We start from the raw sequence: 14,989 nt of genomic DNA, 5'->3' as shown, positions 1-14,989 counted from the left end.
TTTTGTAACATATGAAATTGGTGGTGATAGGTAGACTAAAAACTTAAATGGGTAGACTGATAGGTGTATTTACTATCATGTCTGTGTCTTTGTTAACTAGGTATATCTGCAGGATGACTGTCCCAATTTATCATCAAATAAAAATGGGGAAAGCAATCCAGGCCATTGAACTGTTCATAGTCTAATGTCTATAAAACTAGTCATGTTAGCAAACATGTGTTAGAAAAATGTATGATTATGTTTAGGAGAACGTTTTGTGCGGGTTCTCATCTATATATATATTGCAGCTTGTTGTGTCATGCATAAGTCTTCTAATAGTACAGTGACATATTTACGTGCAGGTTGATAAGGCTGTAAGGGAAGAGGTAGCATGCCAGAATGCCCATAGTGTTTTCGTTTCTCTTGCAGTAAACTTGCTTGAAGAATGTGTTCAAGTTTCTAGCAGGGAAATGCTTACATTGGAAAATCAGGTATTAACGTCCTAGCAAGTTTTTATAGTTAGTCTTGATTATTCTGAGAAATAAAAAATGTCATAAATAATTTCTTTTGAATAGATAAAACTCCTTGATGATGAGGAGAAGGAAAAGAATGAAGAAGAAGAGCGAAAAGGAAGGAGGAGAATCAAAGAGAGAGAAAAGAAGCACAGAAGAAAAGAGAGATCAAAGAAAATGGACAAAAACGGAGACAGTAGTTCGTTAACTAAGCAGCATTCAGTGTCCCAGGTTACAATTGAAGAATCAATAATAGTCGATGAGGAGCCTGATACCACTGACACAATTGAATCGAAGTCATCCAGGCCTACATTTCCACAAATCCAGGATGAGCTGCAAATGAATGAGTCAACAAGGAACAATGTCCAGGATGAGCAGGAAATCAGTCCTGATGGAAACTGTGGTAGCAGTAACTGTAAGAACAGTTCAACTGTATCTGATCGACTGGATACTACCTCAAACTGCTCAATTCAGGAGCAATGCACAGTTGTTCCTAGAAGTCGGACTACGATTAACAAATCCAAAAGAAGGTATCATGGTGATCATTTCTATTCTTCTTCAAGGTCTGCCAAGAAGTTCACTCTAGGAGATCATATTAATTATAGCCTTGGTAGAACAAAACGCACTTCTGTCGCACGGAACATTTCTTCTAGAAGGGACTCACAAAAAAAGAAAGGCGGGGACAACAACAGTGTCCCATCTTCGAAGTCCCTGGTTCTTGAGCCCTTTCCAACTTCAAATTCAGAACAACAATCAGACAGTATAGATGACTTGCGACGTCTGCATAATGGGGTTCGTGAATGTGAAGAAGTTGTGATGGATGAAAAGCAGCTATCAGATGGAGGTGAGGCTATCAGAAGCTGCTTGTTGGACGGGAGAAGAATTCACACCCCAGGAAAAGTATCAGAAGAAAATGCCAATGTGATCGATGATGTTAGTCGTGTGTATTTGCAAGCTCAAGGCATTCCAGAGAAACAGGAAACTATGCAAAAACAACCAAATGCAGCAGCAGGTGAGGAAAACCTAAACTCCGACATCCCTCCTGCTGAAGATAAGGGTTTCTCCTTTTTTACTTTGGTAGTCCATGCGCTCTGGCGGAAGATAAGAGTTTCTCGTTTTTTCATTTTGATAGTCCATTTGCATTTGCGGATGCATCTAAATCCGATTCTCTGCCATTTGTAGAATACAATCTATTTGCGACTAATAAGGGGATAACATTTTCTCTCTTCTCGATATTGGATTAAGGTCAGAGTTCCATAAGGCATATGATACTTCAATCTGGGTTTATTCTTGTCCAAGTGATGAATGTTTGAGCACTTAATATTTCCAAACAAATTGAGCTTCCTCTCAGAGGAAAGTCTTTCGACTTCTGATTCTTGATTTATCTGTTAATTTTCTTATTGTCCTTGTATTGAACAAGTGACTTTAATGTTACAGATGCAAACCTTTTTTTTTCTATTCGAAGCCATTTTTCTTTTCTACAAAAAATGTAGTTGAAATTATTGAACGTAATCATGAGTGCTGGTTTCCAGATGTTTGAATCTTGAATCACTTGAGAAATTACTCCTATTCACTATGCATTCTTCTTGTTTAATATAGAAATTCTGTGCTCTTTTTTTAATCATCTTAAACTACACAACAAGCATTCTGCAGGTAAGAGCTTAATTAGTTCAGATATATAAAAACAGTAACACGATAAAGTGTAGGCATTGATTTTTTTTCTCGTTCCTCCACCTTTCCAACTCATAATCAAGATGAAAGCCCTTTATTTTTCAACTTATAAGTAGTGAACTGTAAGATATCCCAAAGAGCACCGATTCATGCTCTCCCAGTTATTAAGTTGCACTTGCAAGGATTTCACGATTGCATTCTCGAGTTTTTTACTGTCAAATATCCCTGCGGCTTTATGCACAACTAGCTAAGAAAAAGAAAAGAACACAGCATCTACATGTTTGATTTGAGGATGATGTGTTAATACTATTGAGATTAATCCCGGTTAATCCTACTTCACATTGCATTGTCAGTTTCTGCACGAATCCTCGAACAGCTGATAAATTGTCCAGGATACTGTAAAACTGTCAATTTATTCTACTTCATGTTTGTAAGAAAGGTTTTTTCTATGTTTATGTATCAAGTTTTCAAAAAGCTATAAATAGAATAAGAAGGTTGTGGTTCAATACATGTTTAAAATTTAAAAGCACAGCTGTTGTCCTGAGTATTCCAAGAGCTCTCAATAAAAAACAATTTGAGAAAATTTTTGGGATCAATTTAGGACCACTGACATTACTCTTTTGTCAAGGTCTTGCAGGAAAACTTATCGGAAGCATGAAATAGGAATGTAATAGTTCTGGAGAAATTAACGGATATACTGAAACTTTGCAGATACACTGTTCTACACAATATTTTATTTTGGACAGAAATAGGGTTTACCGTTTACAATAGCCATCAATTTATTTTTCAAGTTTAACTGAAAAATTCTATTTCAAGTTTTTTAGTTGATATTAGCAATAAACTAGTGTTTATTTATAAAACAATTGTGGTATGAAGGATATACTATTGTTATGATGTAAGTGCCTTATTGTAGGAACGGGAAATAATGGCCACTAAAGATTCCATCTTAATAAAGAAACATGTCAGAGTTCAGAATATGCAGACGGTACAGATGCCCCACTACGCCTACAGATCGGGGTTCGTGAATGTGAAGAAGTTGTGATGGATAACAAGAAAATAGCAAATGGAGGTGAGCCTATCAGAATCTGTTTGTTAGAAGGGAGAAGAATTTGCAAGCTCAAGACATTCTGGAGAAACAGGAACCTATGCAAAAATAATCAAATCCAGCAGCAAGTTCTCCTTTCTTTATTTTGGTAGTCCATTTGCTCTTGCAGAGGCATCTTAATCAGATTCTCTGCCATCAAAGGATTCTGTTGGAGAAAATTCTTTAGTCAAGTTTATCCATCATAATTAAGGGGATCTCACAAGCAATAAGAGAGATTCCTTTGAAGGATACAATCTATTGCGACTAACAAGGGGATAACATTTTCAATCTTCTCGAAGTAGGATCAAGGTCAGGGTTCCATAAGGCGTATGAAACTTCAATCTGCTTTTTTCTTGTCCAATGTGATGACTGTTTGAGCACGTACTTGGTATTTCTTTGAAGAATACAATCAATATGCGACTAACAAGGGGATAACATTTCCTATCTCCTCGAAATAGGATCAAGGTCAGGGTTTTTATAATTCATAAGGCCTATGATACTTCAAATCTGGTTTTATTCTTGTCCAAGTGATGAATGTTTGAGCACTTGGTATTTCCAAACACAATGAGCTTTCTCTGAGGAAAGTCTTTCGACTTCTGATTCTTACTCAATTTATCTGTTGATTTTCTTTACTTATTATCCTTGCATTGAACAAGTGACTTCAAATGTTATAAATGCAAACCTTTATTTATTTTTTTTCTATTTGAGGCCATTTTTTATCAGAATTAAAGTAGTTGAAATAATTGAACCTAGTTGTGAGTCACTACAAGAATAATGTCAATAGACATCACACATTAGACATCGGTTAACTTTGCCACTGATGTTAAAAGAGGTATTGACATCATCCCGTGTTTTTGTGATGTCTTTGTTCTTTGTAGACATCGTCATAAATATTTACAATGTTTTACTTTTTTCCGTCGTAAGTTAGGCGCACACTTTTTTTTCCGTCGCAAATTTTCCGTCACAAATGGCCATATTTCTTGTAGTGAAGAAAAGGTCTCAAAAAGTCAAAAAGGAAAATAAAATGAGTGAATATTTCATTAATGATATGAATGAAATAATCCCTAAGATATTAAAAAGTAAATCAAAAAATCAAAAAAAACCATGGTCTGAAAACAACTGGTAATAATTTCTTATCACCACACATAGTAAACTTGAAATCTACTATAAATGTATGTGCAGGCACTGCTCAAATATTACAGAGTACTTTCAAGCACTTGTTAGTTGCTACACAGACATATATTAGCGGTATCATCCGTTAGTTTTATGTTTTTGTAGTTCTTAATGTTTGTTTTCTTGATCTTTCAATCAGCTTCATGTACTTATTAGATTATTTGTATGATTTCTTATTTTTGGAGATCATGAGTATATACATCACAACTGCATGTTTTTTGTTTGTTAATGATCAGTGATTGAACGTGAATACATCGTACAAGGAAGAGTTTCGAAGATGGAGAAATCAACACACAGAAATGAGGCCATGTTGACAACTAAAGTTAGCTTTGATCAACTTCAGAAGGTACATTATTTTCAATCATGAGTGTGTTTTTTGTTATGTTGCTGTGTATGTGGTTTGATTTATATGCTTAGTCGTTTGATTTCAGGAGAGCTTTTTTTTATGAATGCTAACTCCGTTTCATTTTAATTGACTTTTTATTAACGTGTTGAGAAGTCAAACATCAGTTAAAATGAGGGTAAATTTTATGAGTGTAGAATTGATAATATCCTTATCATGGAGTAATTTTAAATTAAATTTTTATTAGTATTTACTATGAAGAGTACTATTTATTTATTGATTTGTCGAAATTAAACAAAAATACTGTGTCCATAACTGATGTTAGTGAAGTTACATTGTTTTCAATTATGTGTGTGGCTTGATTTACATGCCTAGTTTCTTTTTTGATTTCAGTTTTGAAAAGTCAAATATCAATTAAAATGGGATAAACAGTATAGAACTTATGATGTCCTTGCCATTGTTAAATTTTTATTAGTATTTATTATGAAGAGTACCATTTATTTATTGATTTGTCAAGATTGAACAAAAATGTTGTGTTCATAGTTGATGTAGCGAAGGTACATTGTTTTCAATTATGTGTGTGTTGTGTGTATGATTTGATTTATATGCCTAGATGTTTGATTTCAATAGCGTCTGTTTTTTTTGTAAATATTACTTCCGTTTCATTTTAAGTTATTTTTTTATCAACTGTAAATCAAACATAAATTAAAATGGGACACTGGTAGTTTTTATAGCAGTGTAGGACTGATGATATCCTACACAAGATAAACTATAAACTATAAAGAGTACCAGTTATTTATTGATTTGTTAATTTGTCGAGATTGAACAAGATAAACTGGAGTCTGAGTATTCAGTTTGTGTTACATTTAATATGGTGTTGTGACTGATATCAAATGTATTGATTCTTTTCTGTTGTAGTTCTGGAACGGTTTGCCACGACATGGGCGTCAGGAGCTTTTGAAAGTTGATAAACAAACATTCCTGAAGCAAGTTCGCAAGGTCATCTTTTGTCCCAGATATTTTCGTTTTTTGGATGAAGAGTTTTCCGGGATCTTCAAGTATGGGAAGTCTTCCAAGCAGGACGCAGCTGTTGCTCATCTTTCTTGTAACAGACCGGGAATTCAAGAATCTCAAATTGTTGGTGGTTTGTCTCAATTTGATGATCATGATCCTTCCGTTCATCCTTGGGGATGTCTGACCACAACTAGGGATGAGTCCCTCACTCTTTTGGATTGCTACATTCAGTCGAGCTCTTTTAAGGGGATCCAGAAGGTAATCACACTCTACGTCCGTTGATCAGTCATTTACTTTTGTTCTTTATGTTTGTAAACTTATAATTGCCGTCTTTGTATCAGGTGTTTGACAATGCCCACACAATAGAAAGTAAACGCAAATCGCTTTACCCTGCTGCTTGTGGTGTAGGAGGACGGAGATGGAAAGGAGCTGCGTCAAGGGAAACCTGTGCAGTCCATACTGTAGGGATTCCTCTTGAAAAATTGGTCGAATTTTGTACCGGAACCTTTTGTACCAGATCCACCAGCACTAGGAGTCACATCGCAGATTATTAAGGCAACTCCTGATGGTGCCTCCATGAATTCTTCTTCTTCTTCCAATAAAATAGTGACACAGGATCAGATCACTAAACGGATTGGGAAAGGCCGAGAAGAGGAGAAGGTCCAGGACAGCAACAAGAATCTGTAAGTTTATTTAACTGTATATAAGTTTTTTTTCTTGTTCAGGTATTTACAAATTTAAAGCTGGATTTGATTAACGGACATGTTACTCAGAATCTTACTTTGTAGAGCTCTGTACATGTCTGGTAATTTATTGAATCTACAAACGAGAATTTTTTTGGTTCTTTACCGAACTAATTTTTTCCGAGTAAATAGAAGTTGATGATTAGTACATGTGGCTCGATGAATTTTTGTTTAATGAATGTCGTCGTCTTTGGGGTATGTTGATTTGCAGGTTCAAGCCCAAAAATATGAGCACCTGAAAGAAAAAAGAGAATTTGCTTTACTCACCAGGACTGATATCAATACCATGGATGATGGATTTAGATGGAGGAAATACGGCCAAAAAACATGTGAAAGGCACCCCTTTCCTCTATGATGGAAAGGTTTTTTCTATGTTTATGTATCAAGTTTTCAAAAAGCTATAAATAGAATGCGAAGGTTGTGGTTCAATACATGTTTAAAATTTAAAAGCATAGCTGTTGTCCTGAGTAATTCCAGAGCTCTCAATAAAAAAATGATTTGAGAAAATTTTGGGATTAATTTAGGACCATTGACATTGCTCTATTGTCAAGGTATTGCAGGAAAACTTATCGGAAACATGAAATAGAAATGTAATAGTTCTGGAGAAATTAACGGAAATACTGAAACTTTGCAGTTACACTGCTCTACACAATATTTTATTTTGGACAGAAATAGGGTTTACAATAGCCATCAATTTGTTTTTCAAGTTTAACTGAAAAATTCTATTTCAAGTTTTTTAGTTGATATTAGCAATAAACCGGGGTTTATTTATCAAAATATTGTGGTATGAAGGATATAGTATTGGTATGAAATAATGGCCATAATAGATTCCAACTTAATAAAGAAACATGTCAGAGTTCAGAATATGCAGATGGTACAGATGCCCAGCTATGCCTACAGAAATGGAATTTAAGAATTCCATTTCTGAATGTGAAGATGGTTAGTGAATGTGAAGAAGTTGTGATGGATAACAAGCAAAGAGCAAATGGAGGTGAGCCTATCAGAAGCTGCTTGTTTGGCAGAAGAATTCACACTGCAGGAAAAGTATCAAAATAAATTAATGGCAACGGAAACCTTGATTTTTTTCTTATGTATTTGCAAGCTCAAGGCATTCCAGAGAAGCAGGAACCTGAGTTAAAACAACCAAATGCAGCAGCAGGTAAGGAAAACCTAAACTCCGACATCTCACTGGCTGAAGATTAGGGTTTCTCTTTTTCCATTCTGGTAGTCCATTTGCTCTTGCGGATGCATCTAAATCAGATTCTTTGCCATCATAGGATTCTGTTGGAGGTAATTCTGAGGTCAAGTTTATCCATCATAATGAAGGGGAACTTTCAAGCAATAAGAGAGATTCCTTTAAAGGATAAAATCTATTTGCGACTAATAAGGGGATAAAATTTTCTATCTTCTCAAATAGGATCAAGAGGGTTCCACAAGGCCTATGATACTTCAGTATTCTGGTTGCGTTTCCAAGTGATGAATGTAAACAATAAGCTTCCTCTCTGAGGAAAATCTATCAACTTCTGATACTTACTTGATATTGATATGTTTTCTTAACTTATTATCTTTGTATAAAACAAGTGACTTTAAATGTTTAAAATGCAAACTTTTTTTTTTCTATTTGAGGCCAATATTTTTTAGAATTATTGTAGTTGAAATATTTATCCTTAATTGTGTGTGCTGCTTCCAGATGTTTATATCTTGAATCAATTGACAAATTACTTCTATTCACTATGCATTCTTCTTGTTTAATATAAAAATCATGATTCCAACTTGATAAGGTCTCGGATGAATTCTGTGTGCTTTGTTCAATCGTCTTAAACTACACAATGAGCATTGTAGTTGGGGGTCTACTTATGATCAAACAATTTCGCATCTTATTTGTGTCATTAAGAAATTATGTGATTTCTGTTGCAGAGAAAACACAAAGGCCAGGTACTATAGAAGACAAAATGTAGAAGAACACTGTAACAAAGTGTTGATAGCACATTGACAAGTGTGGGCTAGCAATCTTAGCATACAGTTGAATCTTTATATTTTCAAGCACCTCAAAAGAAAATATTTGTTTATGTTACTGTGTTCATGTTGTTAATCTTTGTACTGATGATAAGAATGATGGGGAGGTTGTTGTGAAGAGACAAAATGAACTAGTTTAATTATGTTAAATTTCTTACCTGTGTACTACAGATGCATGAAATGCAAGTATTAATGAATGACAAGAAAATTTAAGCCCATATCAAAGTTTCAAACTTAAATTAAGCATACCAAAGTGAAATCAAAAGCTGCAGTTCAGTTTTGCAACACATCATAACAAAAGCACTGATTAATGTCTGAAATTGAACTAGATAAACATAAACAAAAGAGCATTCTTCAAGTGTCCTTGTCCTTCCCTTTTCTTGATTGTTTTACCTTGGCATCATTCCTCAAATTCTTGCTTGTTACCTCAATAGCAGCTCTCAAAACCCCTGGAGTTATGACATTTTTTCCCATGAGATAGGAAAGGTGGGTCTTGAATTGCTTCACAGGTGGTGGCATTTGTTTCCCCATCTTCATTGGGCATGTGTATGTATTGTGTAACTCTCCAGAGTTTGGTCCATCTGCCATCATTGTGTCACCATCATCATCATCATTATCAAGACATACAGGAGTATCACTTGTATTTTTGAACTTTCTAAAAGTTGTTTTGATATACAATATGTTACTTCTTCTCACATCAAGTGGAGAGGGAGCCCTAGCAGCTCTGGATGTTTTCTATGCCTCAATCTTTAAGCCCATTTCAGCTTTTATCACATTTCTTCTTTCCTCTTCAGCAACTTTCTGAGGGACTAAGTCATCCAATATCTGAGCTTCTTGCTACAACTTAAAATGAGACCTTGTCCAGTGATGGAAAGGTACATTTGTTAGCCATTGCCAAGCTCCTACATTTTCCTCTTTGACAATGTTCATGGCATTCTGAATGGACTCTACATTACTTTCCCTAGCACAACTCCATAACTTCTCCTTAAGTGACCTACCCCATATTTTTGCTTGAAGTTATTATGCATATGCATAACATAATATCTCTGCTCAGTCAATGGTATCATTTCTTCTATCACATTTAATAGCCCTTTTTTCCTATCAATAAAAGTCCACCCATCCCCAGACCTAATGTCAAAGTCCTGAACTAGTAAAGCAAGAAATCACCTCCATGTTTCTAACCTCTCAGCTTCTACTACTGCATATGCTAAAGGGAACATACAGCTATTAGGATCAATGCCAACTACACATAATAACTGACTTTTATACACTGTTTTAATATGGCATCCATCTAATCCAATCACCTTCCTGCACCCTAGCTTGAATCCATGTTTTAATCCACCAAGGAAGATGTAGATCCTCCTAAATTGACCAACATTTCCTGCAACAAATACCATTTAAACATAATTTAGCACAAAAGAAAAACAGATCTGAGAATATAATAGAAAATAGAAGACATGTCACACCTGGTTCAATGTCAATCTCAACTGTAGAGTTGGGATTTCTTTTCAAGAGCTCTGTCTTGTAATCCCACAGTTTCTCATATTGCTCCTCATGTGTGCCATTGATGGTCTTATGCATTTCCTTCTTGCTTTTCTGAGAATATGAGCTGGAAAATCAATTTGCAAATCCTTCAAGGCACTCTTGTGAAAAGATTTGATAGGCCAAGTTGGATTTATCCTGAATTCTGGCAGATATTTCCTTGCTAGAAAACCAGAGTTAATAAGGGGCAAACCTCTTTGCTCTCTCACACATGTGTGGTCTGTAAAGGCACAAGCAATAAAAGCATAAGTTATAGGCTCTGCAACTATAGTCACCAACAGTAAAATATACATTAAAACATTAGTAAATGACCAATATGTACCTCATCCCACAGTCTTTATTTGGATGTACTTGTCAAAATTTAATCCTGCATAAATGAACCAGGGACATGGATCCTTGCACACAGCTCTAACCCTAGTTATATCACTCTTCACAAACTTCACTACCCTCCCCTCAGTGTAGGAATGCTTCATTATGGCCTCTCTGCATTGATAATGATCTGTGAAAATGGTCCCAACTGTCCACTTTATATTGTCACTAACTTTGAACAATGGAAATGATTGCCTTCTCTTAAGGGCATCAAATTCATCCTCCAAGTCATTGTCTGGCAAACTATCTAAGTCATCACAGTCACTTTCATGTTTTTCCCCTTCACTTTCATCTCCCACTTCCTTACCTAGTCCTAGGTCTTCTCTGATTCTACCTACCCATTCCACCCCCTCATCAACATTGTTAGCAAAAACCATGTCATCATCAGTCATAGAATAGTCAGAATCATCAAAATTATAGTCATCAAGTTCATCACTCCACTCCCCAACATCATTACTTCCATCTCCTTCAATCCTTTGAAATAAATTATGATCTTCAAACGAGTCCAAATTGGTTTCATCACAATGCTTGACATAAACATCTATCTTGTTATTATTTATCCGATCAAGCCCTATCATATCCTCTATATCAGTTTGACATCTCATTAGAACTAGACCATTTTCCAAATCTTTAGTAGGATTCTATAGTACATACAAAATAGTCCACTACCTCACATAAGTTAAATTCTATTCTCTATAAACTTTGTTTTTAACACAAATCGACTTCGATTCTTTGTAAATTTTATTTTTTTTGCAAACTACTAAGTAAATTACTAACACGAATTGATTTATATTATCTGTAAACTTTATTTATCTATAAATTATATTAAAAATTTATTAAGTTACGTTAAATTAAGTAAAATAACATATATTTACTTTTATTTTGAAAAACTACTAACTGCAAAGTAAACTATTAACACGAATTGACTTCTATTCTCTGTAAACTTTATTTTCTATTAGTTAGTGTTAATCCTAGTGTCACTTTACTTTTAAATTGGATAATATTATTTTTAAAATAATTAAGTAATAACAAATGTGTAACGACCGAGAAATTGCGCTTGTATTATATTATAATAAAGATAAATTATGTGTATTATTATGTGATTAAATGTGTTGAGTCGTAAAACCCTAATTACTATGTGCTACGTGTTGTCTGTTTTGATATGAACGTGTTTTGGATATTTATTGAGTGTTTTATAGTAAGTTACATATTTTATATCAAAACCCGTACAACTCAAACATTGTTTTAAAAGCCCGCATTTCAAACAAATCAGTGGCCCTATTTTGCCAAAAATGACCTATACCATATCGCTATTCTGAACCCCTAGACGTTTTACAAATTTACCTTTTTCTCGAAAAATGACTTTTCCGGACCACTTCGGGTACCAAAAACCCCACAAAAATCATATTTTTATTTTTATATGATCATGAAATTATCATACATCATTTTTCTTTGCATTTTTGTAATATTCATAATTTTTGGGATTTTTTAACATTTATTTTGTATTTATTAGATATTTAAAATTCATTATTAATACACAAAAATTATAAAAATTGGGGCCAAATATTTTTATTAGATGTGTAATTAGCCCCTGAATTTTATTTAGGGGTATTATTTTCCATAATGTAAATAGCCTAATTTTTATTAATTAATTAATAATTAATCATAAAAATTCAGAAAATTAGGAATTAGGGTTTGTGTTGGTGAAGAACAAGCAGAGAATCAAATCGGATTTTGACGGTGATTCTGTTAACCAAATCGATCATGTAAGTATCCGTTTTGAAGCTTATTGATCGTAGTTTTCGATTATGTAATCAGTTTTGTTGTCTGATTTCTTGATTTTAATTTCGTGATTTTCGGATTTATACTCGAATTGGGAGTTTTTATTTGGTTGATTATTTGATGTTTTTGTTGATGGGAATGAGTAGATCGTCGTTTTTGCAATCGAACCGTACCGGTTACATCGAGTTTGGCTTCGTTTTTGGCGTCGCCGGAGAACCGTCGTCGCGGCGGCTGTTCTTGAGTTTTCCGGCTGTAGATCGATGAAGGAGGACGGAGGACGACAGGAGGAGGTGTCTGTGTTGCTGTGGAACAGAAACGGTGAAGAAACGGGGTTGATATCGCCGTGTTCAGCCGTGGTTCGTTCGCCGGAAAGCCACCGGCATCGTTGCCGGCGACGTGTTCTTGGTGACCCGAGGTCGACCCGGTTTCGACCCGGGTTTGATCCTCAAAAGCCCCAACCTGTTTCCTATTTCCTGTTTCTGATTAATTTAGTATTTAATTATATTTTACAAAATCAAATCAGTTTTAATAAATTCTAAAAATCTAATAAAAATTAGATTTAAATTCTGAAAATTATTATAATTAATTTCTGAATTATTTTATTAATTTAGAAATTCGAAATTAGTTATTTAATTAAATATTTAATTATTTATCTAATTATTTATTAGTTATTAATTAATTAATAATTAGGTAATTAATTAATAAATAGGATTAAAAATAATTGAATAATATGAATAATAATTCGTTAATTAGTTGAATATTGCGAGTAACTCGTATCTATACGAGTATGGATTCTTTAATTAGAATTATTATTCGAGCGATAATTTATTTATTCGAAGAGTGTCGTAATGATTATTCGTATCGAATAATTAAATACAGATAATTAATTAATTAATTAATCGTATAAGTTATAATAATAACAATAATAGTTCGATAGTTATACGAGGAATGCGTGTAGCTCGTATTTATACGAGTAGTTAATCGTTGAGTTAGATTATGGTGCGAGTAATAATTATTTATTCGATAAATAGCGTATCAGTCAATTGTATCGATTGATTATTTGTAAATAATCGATCTAATCGAGTAAGTAATAATAATTTATAAATAATTGTAATTAATCCTAATAATTAGGGATTAGTTATTTTAAAATACAATAATTATTAATTAATTATTTAAAAATATAATTAAGGATTATTTAATTATAATTAATTATTTATAGTTAATTATTAATTAATTAAATCTTGTTTAATTCATAATAATTAAACCGTTAGTACGATTTGAGCGAAACGAAGACCGCTAGACTCAGAAAAATGAAACAAATCCAATAAAAATAATTGTAAATCATAATTTCTTCCGAAAGAGAGTGGTCTTGTGTTAGTTAATTGTTTATAGGCCCTAATAGGGGTATAATAGAGTCAAATAAATTCTAAAAAATTATAATAAAATCCAATAGGGTTAGTTAATACAGGTATAAGTCTAGTATCGATTTTAAAAGTATTTATGAGTCCAAAAATCAATTATTTGCTTTATGTGCTATGTGCTTTAAATGATTATATGAACCTTATGTGCTATCTAATTATACGTGCATATATGCGAGTCAGTTAGAAACGCATGGGTAGATTGATAGGGTTACATGGTATCAATTCGAGATACGCGTATATAGTAAGTTATCTAAACGACTATCTTTCTATGATTGATTCAGTATCAGCAAAGCAGATCAAGCAGGAGACCGAAGGCGGTGAGTTGAACCGGGTTAAGTACGCGCCATACAAGTTTTTCCCCTATTCTAAATCCAGAATAGTGAATTATATCCCATTTTCCATATCAGTTACACTTTGATAATTCTTGTTCATATACACTGTTACACAATTATTGATTCTTGTTTCTATTTCATTTCGATTCTTGATTTCTCCCAATTTATTGAATCCTCTATTCATATTCCAATACTTTTATCCTTGTTATATATACTCTGATATATCCTGATGTTGGGATACATCAAAAGCATTCTGATTGTTCCGGATGCTAAGATTTGGACTGGATGGTTACGATACGGGCTGGGTTTTACCCAGACCATTAATTAATAGGCCGTAGTTGCCTGAGTACTTCCTATGTTGGTTGGGTCTATGCAGTTGGGTATAGATCCGCACTGTATCCTGACTGATCAGCAGGGTATAGTGCATAGTTAGTTCTTATTTCCAGTCTTGTTCATTTGGCACTCGCCAGTGTTGGTAAATTATTATTCTATACAGATACAAATGGTTGTTCAAACCATTAGATTATCGTTTCATTTATTCTTCTCTCTTTATACTATCTATATTGTTGCAGGCTTGTTGAGCAATTTTGGCTCATCCCCTCTTATTGTTATTCCTATTATTTTACAGTTTAGGTAGAGAATGAAACCCATCAGAACCCGCATAGTCAAGAAGCGAGTCAAGTAGCGGGACCCACCAAGAGTGTTCATCCCTATCCCAGAAGAGAGCTTTGAGTTACCAGATCAGGTGTAACAGGATATGTAGTAGTGTTGGTTTGAATAAAAGTTGGGTGGTGAGAATGTAGATAGGATAAAGTTTTGTAACAAAGAGAGTTCTTGAGACAGATTATTTTTATGTGGGGTTGTAATAAAGTTAGTGTATCGTTCTTGTTTTCAACTCTTAACCTTAAAATATCCTGAGTAGCAGTAGTTCGGGGTAATTAATATATTTATATTCCGCTTGTACAGGTTTAGTTTGTAGTTAGTATTAATAATGTCCAAAATCTATAC

Source organism: Apium graveolens, chromosome 10 (genome assembly GCF_009905375.1).
Source record: "Apium graveolens cultivar Ventura chromosome 10, ASM990537v1, whole genome shotgun sequence".
In the NCBI taxonomy this organism is placed as follows: domain Eukaryota; kingdom Viridiplantae; phylum Streptophyta; class Magnoliopsida; order Apiales; family Apiaceae; genus Apium; species Apium graveolens.
Note: the sequence above shows the minus strand (reverse complement) of the source record.